The following is an 8218-nucleotide window of genomic DNA, read 5'->3' as shown; positions in this document are numbered from 1 at the left end:
CTTCACTTCCGAATCCCGTATCAGGTCTGCGAAGAGGCGATGTTCGCTAGTCGCGTAGTATCCAAAAGGTCCGAGATACGCGGCACGGATGATACACGGCCAGTTCCTCTTCTCCTCCCCCCTTCTTGTTCCGAGCGAGCGGCGACGTTGTGTCACCTGCGTGCTTTCGGAGGCTGACGCGAGTCAGGGCAACGAGAGTAATTGCCTGCGGTCCCACATTCTTAGGAGGGGGAGGGGGGAGGTTATCTGCCTCGCTCGCGGAATACTCCGAGCCCAGCCAGTTCTGCCAAACCAGACATTTTTACACTTCAAGAACTAGTCGTCTAGTAAACAAACGCTGCCATTATTTTTGAAGTCATACTTCTAGAGGGCATTGTGAAAGTGGAATTTTAATTTTTACGATGCGCGCGCATCCTTACAACGAAATTTTCACACAACGAAGAAAAGGCTACATTATAATAAAAAAATTAAACGTGCTTTTAAATCTTAAACTGGCAAATATCTTTAAAAAAATATTTATTGTGAATATTAATGAAAGAAATTGCATTTATACATTTTTGCAAATGTATTTAAATAAGCGAATTTAGGCGCGTTTTAAATTTTTTTTTATGAGAACGAATTTCTACAATACGCGCGTAAAATTGACAGGATGTCCCGTATGTATAATTTATTTACATTGTAAATTATAAATTATAACATTATGTTTTAATAAACAACTGAAATTAATAAAAAGAATAAACATTCAGCATATTTAATGATTTTATTTTAATAATTAAAATTTATATAGATTATTTTACTGAATTAAATAATTAATTTTATACATGTGTTTATAATAATATTGAATACTGAGTATTTATTAAAAAAATAATTTTATTGAACTTATAATTTACCAACCGTATCTATAAAATAAAATTTCTTGTCAAAAATATGATCCAAAGCCGGGGTTTCATCGGAGCTGTTTATAATAGTTTAAAATTTCCTGTTTTTTTCGTGCTGCTGTTTGCTATCTGTGCATGATGGTTGCAAGCAACGTTTACGATTCAGGCAGCGAATTATATCGGCGAGCGCAGAAATTAGGTGTGAGATTCGCATCCAGATATTTTGGAATTTGAAAAATGACTATTTTATTTATCGTTTTATCTACCACGCTGGTCCTTATTTTAAAATAATTCAACTTTAATTTTTCTGTCCGAGTTCCGTATTATAAGATTATTTGCAACATGGACAACTTGAGAACAAATGGGTTTGCTCGTTCGTTACCTTGGTTAGGTATTTATACATCACTGGCGAGCACAAAAAAGACTAGCTTAGAATTTTTTTTTCCCCTTAAATCAGATAGCTAAATAAACATTTGAAGTAGACTTTCGACAGTTCGGCATCCAGCGGTGTGGAGCACCCGATGGTCCGGCACCAACGATGTATGCACGGACTAGCCTACTAAGCGAACTCGAGCCCTGACATTCGTAGCTATGGTCGGTTGTGGGAAGGGGGGGGTGGGGGAGCAGAATCCCGGGGCCCAAGTTAAGTTTCAGATTTTTTTTTTGACGGCACAACGTCTAATAATTCGATGAACGTCGGCTGCACGCACGAAAACGTGTCCCGTAACGCACATTGTCGTCTTACGCTGTGTCCCATTACGCTCATTGTACGCTTGCGCCGCATCTATCTCTCTTCCACTCGATTGGAACAACCATCGATTTGACTTTTTCGAGGCACATTAAACTTGAAACACTCCCATTCGTTTCCTATTTTTCCTATCATTGTCGTATCCTTAACAGAATAACACAGATTGGAAGAAGTTAAATAGCAAACATGTATAAAAGTTATAGTTAAAATAATCTCTTCGTTAAAGTAATAAATATATTTGAATGAATGAGTGCAAGTAAAAGTAAATTTATCAATTAAACTGTAGATTTCATTTCACACCTTCTTTGTATCCATACAAAATAGTGATAATTCAATAAAAATGATTCAATTTTATTCATAAAAGTTTGCAATAATTTCATCAATGTTTTGTTATGACGTTGTCACGTTAAACTATCGTCCGTAAACCGACTTTACAGACAACCAATTTTTAATTTGATTCTGTTGTTTGAAAAGTTGTAGATCAAATAATGGCGCTTGACGGAACTGGCCCAGGCGGGAATGGTCGGTGCCGGACGTCGGGGACGTTGGTATTGGCGCGCCGGGTCCCAGGTACTGCACGTGTCAGCGAGGCGCCTATCTGCGTGTCGTCACCTCGCGGGTTGGCAGCCCTGGGCCGCGCGGCAGAGTCCGGCCAGTTCGCCGGCGAACCTCGACTCGGCCGGTCGCGCGATCGTCTTCTGTTCGCGGCTGGCGGCTCGCGTGCCCGCATGCGGAGGCGGTTGCGCGGAGGGGAAGCGTGTTCTTTTTTTTTTAAATATTATTGTCGGCGGTTACGGAAGAGGAGCGAGGAACTCCGCGACCGTTGGCGCGCGGATCCCCCCCGCCCCCCCCCCCCGTCACCCTGTCGCATTCCGGTGAGTGACGTCAGCCACGCCATTCTTTTTTTTCGAAAATAACAGGCGCCATTCACGCGAGGAGTGTCGCGGTAGCGTGATTCACGCCCTCTAGTGGCCTTTCCATCTCTCTCACTCTCTCTCACCTTCCCCCTTCCCCTTAGGCGTAGTAACTCCTCATTCAATCACCCATAACACCAGTGGTGCGACTAGCTTCGAAACTTGGGGCGGAATACCAGAGGTTTTTTTTCCTTGTGGTTAGATGGGAAGTACGAAAATGTCTATAATAAAAGTACCTTATGAGGCTTATTTTAATAAATTTTAATAACTATGTATTATTAAGAGTATATCTATTTTTTTAATAATAATAATTTTTATATATATATTACAATAGTGCAAAAAATATAATTGGGTAAATACTGACGTGTCTTCAAAGGTAAGGTGCGTACTGGAGTTAATAATTATTTGTTTATCTCAAGGTTTTCTTTTGTTTTAGTTGTAGTTGTTTTTGACGGAAAAGAAAAAAAGGGGGGGGGAGGTTTATATATTACAATTTTGCCCTCTGCTTTCAAATTCTTTCCATTTTCTGACGGCAATGATAGATTTATTTATGATTTGGAGATCTCCCCCTTTCCCCCCATCCCCACCATGCGAATGCCCATGCTATCGCCCCCCACACACCGCCGCTTCAAGTAACTAATGAATGCCTCGGTGACATGAACCAGGTCAAGACTGGTTGGTTCCACGAGACTCCACGGCAGTTCGCCTCTTCTGTTAAAATTACTGACATTAATGTGAAAATGAAGTTAAATTTTTACTATCTTCTAACTTAATGTGCTGGTTAATGGCTATTTTTAGTTAATGATATCGTATTAGAGGGGAAAAAAAAAATCAAAGATTTTACTGCCTCGTATAATGACCGATTCTATCGTAAATTTGATCGTAAGCATTCATTGAACTGACCCGAGAATAATTAGGTATTTTCGATGTCTAAAAAAACATTAAAACCAACTAAAGCATTGAGTTGATAAACCAGAGGTGCCCACCCCCCCCAAACACTATGACTCACCCCCCCCCCCCCTAACCTATTGATGCGCCCCCCCCCCCCGAAATTTTTTATGCCATTTTCTCAATGATTTACTCAATTATTTTATAATATTATACTTTTTTAGTATTATATTTTATCACATTTTGCATTAATTAAAACTGATTTTCTAATAATAATTTTGGTCATATCAGGTAATATTTCCATCCTGAACCGACAGATGCCAAACTGCTTTTGTTGAGGAAAGTGCGGGGTGGCCAATTTGATTTACAAGATCCCTTTCAATTATCAAAGCACCAGAAACGTATTTTCACATTATAAGCTATAATTATGTAAATAATATATACATTTTTCTCGTCTTTTAACCCCCCCCCCTCCCTGAAATTTTAATGACGCAGTCTGCGTCGTTACCCCCCCCTTGTGGGCACCCCTGGATAAACTCTAATTCAACTCCAGCTGGGAGCGACGTAAGTGCGACTCTCGCTGATGCAGCTTCTCAGATATCGCCTCTAAGCGCCAGGCTCTGCATTGATGAGCTGTGTTTCTTCAAGCTCTGTGCAACTATGGGACTTTCTTTCAGTGGCTACTATGACAAAAGTTTTTTTATGTATCCAGTAAGTACATGTGTTTGTAGATAAAAAATGATAAATCTGTTTATGGCAATTTATAATCGTTTGGATGTAGTGTTTTTTATAAGTCTCGCGTCTTAATAGTGATCAAGTGACCAGGTGCGTAATCTAAAGGTTTTGGAGAGGGTACAAAAAATGTGAAATGTGTGTTGGGAAAAAGGGGGGGGGGGGAGAAAGTGGCTACTTTCCTAAATGTAAGGAAAAATAATAAACATATTTAAATAACATAGTTATGAAAAAAATTATCAACACTTTAGTTGTTGGTATTTTAACGCTTTGAAAGAAACTAATTACGAAATTTAGACGAGGCATCATCCATGAAATAGGTTCAATTCCGAAACGTTCCTGCATCTCTCCCCCCTCCTATTCCGTTTTGAGCTGATACGCTCATGAAAGTGACTGAAATGTGGGCTACATGTAAAATAAAATAAATTTATTACTTTAAAAAATTTAATTCTGTGGGAAATCCCCCAAATGCACCGTAAATCCCTATTCTGTCGGGAGCAACCATTCCATGGAGAACCCTCCTCCTGTGGAGGGGGGGGGGGAAATATCCTTCCAGTGGTCAAGTCCCAGTCAGATGTGCAGATTTGCCGGACTTCAGTTCTTTGATGTCATTGACTTTTCTGGTTTCAGCATGAGTGGCAGAAAGCGGGAGAAGTTGTATGAATTTCATATGAACATGGTGAGAACCAAAAAAATAATTAACGTAATAAAAACAGCTGTTTAAACAAAAAAAAAAACAGGTTTTTTCCAACCCTGCAATAATACAAGTAGTGTGCAGAACACGGATGCAAAACAAATTATGTCTGCTACGTCTGTGTGTCTGTGTTGTGTGGTTCGCTGGGGGTGGTGGGGGGTTAGAAGGGAGGGGAGGGGGTTGGCTGATGGTAACTTGTGGCTCGGGCGAAGAAGCAGAGCTCAGAGCCCTCGCCTCTGCTGCCGGAGGATCCACGAGCCTGGGTCGTGGGCGCGCGCGAGGAATGTGAATTAGCGCGCGGTGTCACGTGGTCAGCCCCACCCAGAGGTGAGTGCGCGAGCCAGGGTCGTCCTTCGCTGCTCGGGCCTGGCTCATGAGCCACTTCGCTGCTACGGCCTTGGCTCATAAAACCACTTCGCTGCTCGGGCCTGGCTCAGAAGGTACTTCGCTGCTACGGCATGACTCATAAACTACTTCGTTTAACAGACCTGGCTCATAAACCACTTCGCTTGTTCAGGCCTGGCTCATAAACCACTTCGCTGCTCCGGCGTGGCTCATAAAACACTTCGTTGCACAGACCTGTCTCATAAATCACTTCGCTGCACCGGCATGGCTCATAGACCACTTCGTTGCACAGGCCTGGCCCATAAACCACTTCTATTGCTCAGGCCTGGCTGAAAGATGGAAGCGTTGCGATAAATTAAGTGTAAATTAGAGGACTAATACTTATGAAGATAACGACTAATGACTATGATAATGTCAAGGAGGAGGATGATAGTGATGATTACTTTGGAGATCGTAAAAACATTGATGATAAACGCATAAGGACGATAGCATGGAAAGCTCCTTAACATATTCGCAAAATGACGAAAATTTATCCATCACCAAATAAAAATGAACTATACAAATGAACTAAGAGGAGCGTGCTACATACAGGATGATCAAAAATTATTTGTACACTAAAAAAAAAAATCATAAAAATACTAAACGGTGCGGCGGATTTAACTGAAACATTTTTTTCAGTCAATAGAGAATCTCTGAAAGTGTTTCCCCCCCCCCCCCTCCCCCCCAAGTAACAATGACTCCATATGCGCTCCTCGAGTTAATGCGGCAAACATCGAGGCGGTATTCAAACTCGTCCAACACTTGTTTTGCAATGTGTCGGCGGTGATGGACTCAATAGCCACTGTGCTTCCTGAAGCGTTGTTTTTTCCTGAAGCTCCGCACACCATGTGTGTGCCTTAGGTCTAGGTGGGCGGGGCCCTTAAGGAATAAGTACTTGATGAAGCATCACCTCAAAGTTGGCAACAAGTAATAATCGTTGCAATGACTATAGCTTGATAATTTAAGAACGATTAAAAGCAACGCTCGTTTTCAAGAAATGCTTCCATGACGAATATGAACCCCGTCTTAAGAGTGAGTTGATCTATACCCGTGGTCCAATGAAAACGCAGTTCAAATGTATACTGGAATGCATTCCAGCGTCTCTCAAAATAATAACGCAAATTTTGCAGTCCCTAGTAATACCATTGATGATTTGTGCAAGTATACACAGAAAAATAAATATGCACTTTAATTAAGAAAAAAAAGATTTCTTTGGAAACCAGTTGCCAAATAAATAGTTTGTAATACTGCAAGAAATATATTGTAACTTTGTACAACACATGGCTACGTTTATGGAGTATTTCTTGCGAAAATTGTGTATAATTTTATGGTTTAATTTATGTTTCATTCAAGCATAATTTTTTAAACCATGGAAAAGAAAATCGAGCATCTAAAAACTATTGGAGGCACTGGGACAAGGCAAAGCAAAAATTGTGCCCAAGTAAGTATTACTGCGAACAATATTTTTAAAGTGATACAGTTGTTTTCGTGTAAATGTACAAATTTACAAACATCTGTAATTTTGCATGAATATCTATGTTCCATTAAAAAAAAAAAAATGTACAGTGTAGTATCAGCAGAGGTTAAGCGTTTCCAAGATGTCAGTTGCACAAACAAGAACAATAAAAAAAATTGCTATCTAATCTGGACGTAGTGACGACACTGGACCTTTGCTCACCGGGTCGCTGCTGACTCACCGCAGGCGGGGTGACAGCCAGCGCTGCCCGCCGATAGTGGCTGTCGAGTCCCGCGTGGGCCGCCGTCAAGCCAGCCAGTGGAGGGGGTCGCAGCGACAGATGTGCGTCCCTGCGACAAGCCGCGACCAAGCGACACGACAAGAGAGTCGCAGGGCCAAGTCGCCGCGACTTTGTCGCTCGGAGTTCACGGGCGGCATATTTTGGAGGGACGTCAAAAAAGAACCGTGTTTCTAATGTATGCGGGTGTGAGGCATGTTAAGGGAGGATATATATATATATTGAAGTGAAGCATAACTGCAAAATAATATAATTTGAGATAATTTTTGACAATGATTAATTATCTTAGCTGCCATGTGCACACTTACAGATACACTTTCTTTTTTTGCATACACGTTACATGCACGAATACACATTATATATATATATATATATATATATATATATATAATGTGTATTCGTGCATGTAACTGGTTTCAATTGCAAAAAAAGAAAGTGTATCTGTAAGTGTAAAAAGAAAGTGTATCTGTAAGTGTGCACATGGCAGCTAAGATAATTAATCATTGTCAAAAATTATCTCAAATTATATTATTTTGCAGTTATGCTTCACTTCAATGCGTTACTCCGTCAAATACAATATTCTAAAATATTCTGAACTCAGGATGTTTGTAAAATTACGTCTTTATTTTAATTACTAAATTTAACAAATTTCTGTGGTTTCTTTATATTTGTATAACTTAAATTTCTTATGTTGACATTTCTCAACCGCGCAGATTTTCTTTAGTGGTCATTTTCCGCCTGCTCAATTGCGCCCCCGTTGGTTTCACTTGAGCAAAAAAAAAAGGGGGCAGTACCTCCCAGTTCGTCCACGTCATCTCCGTCTCTGGCTCGTGTCACGAACCCCTCCCCCCTCACTCCGCCCGCTGTCATCTCCGTCTAGACGTCCCCGATTCATCTGGGGCGTGTCGCGAGGCTGCTGCGTGCCTATTGGTCCGTCAGCGAGCAGACGGGCCGAGACGACCACAGGGGCTTGACGAGGCTGAAGTGGTTCATGGTCCCAGACCTCCACATGTGTGCATGTCGCGGACCCAGCGGCCAGGAGACCACAGAGCGAGGAAGACTCAATGCCATAACTAGACACCTGCAAAATTCGCGGATTCATTCGGTGATAGGCTAGAATTCAAACACACATACCTCTTAGATAATTTTGCTATTGGCTTACTGTTCATCTGGACGAATATCAACAAGTTATAAATCCTCAACCAAAGAAGGATCGAATCACAGAC

General features: G+C 41.2%; 1 protein-coding gene across 1 annotated transcript in view; it reads left to right on the top strand.

The window, feature by feature from the left end:
- The first annotated feature begins 2301 nt into the window (after nucleotides 1-2301).
- Nucleotides 2302-8218, top strand: part of LOC134542960 (uncharacterized) — a 31193-nt gene continuing 25276 nt past the window's right edge. The window contains exon 1 of the mRNA XM_063387586.1: nucleotides 2302-2501. The gene's annotated coding sequence lies outside the window, so the exon portion shown is untranslated. The remainder of the gene's footprint in view (nucleotides 2502-8218) is intronic.

This window comes from Bacillus rossius, assembly GCF_032445375.1.
Source record: "Bacillus rossius redtenbacheri isolate Brsri chromosome 9 unlocalized genomic scaffold, Brsri_v3 Brsri_v3_scf9_2, whole genome shotgun sequence".
In the NCBI taxonomy this organism is placed as follows: domain Eukaryota; kingdom Metazoa; phylum Arthropoda; class Insecta; order Phasmatodea; family Bacillidae; genus Bacillus; species Bacillus rossius.
This window is presented reverse-complemented; position numbering and strand designations above follow the sequence as displayed.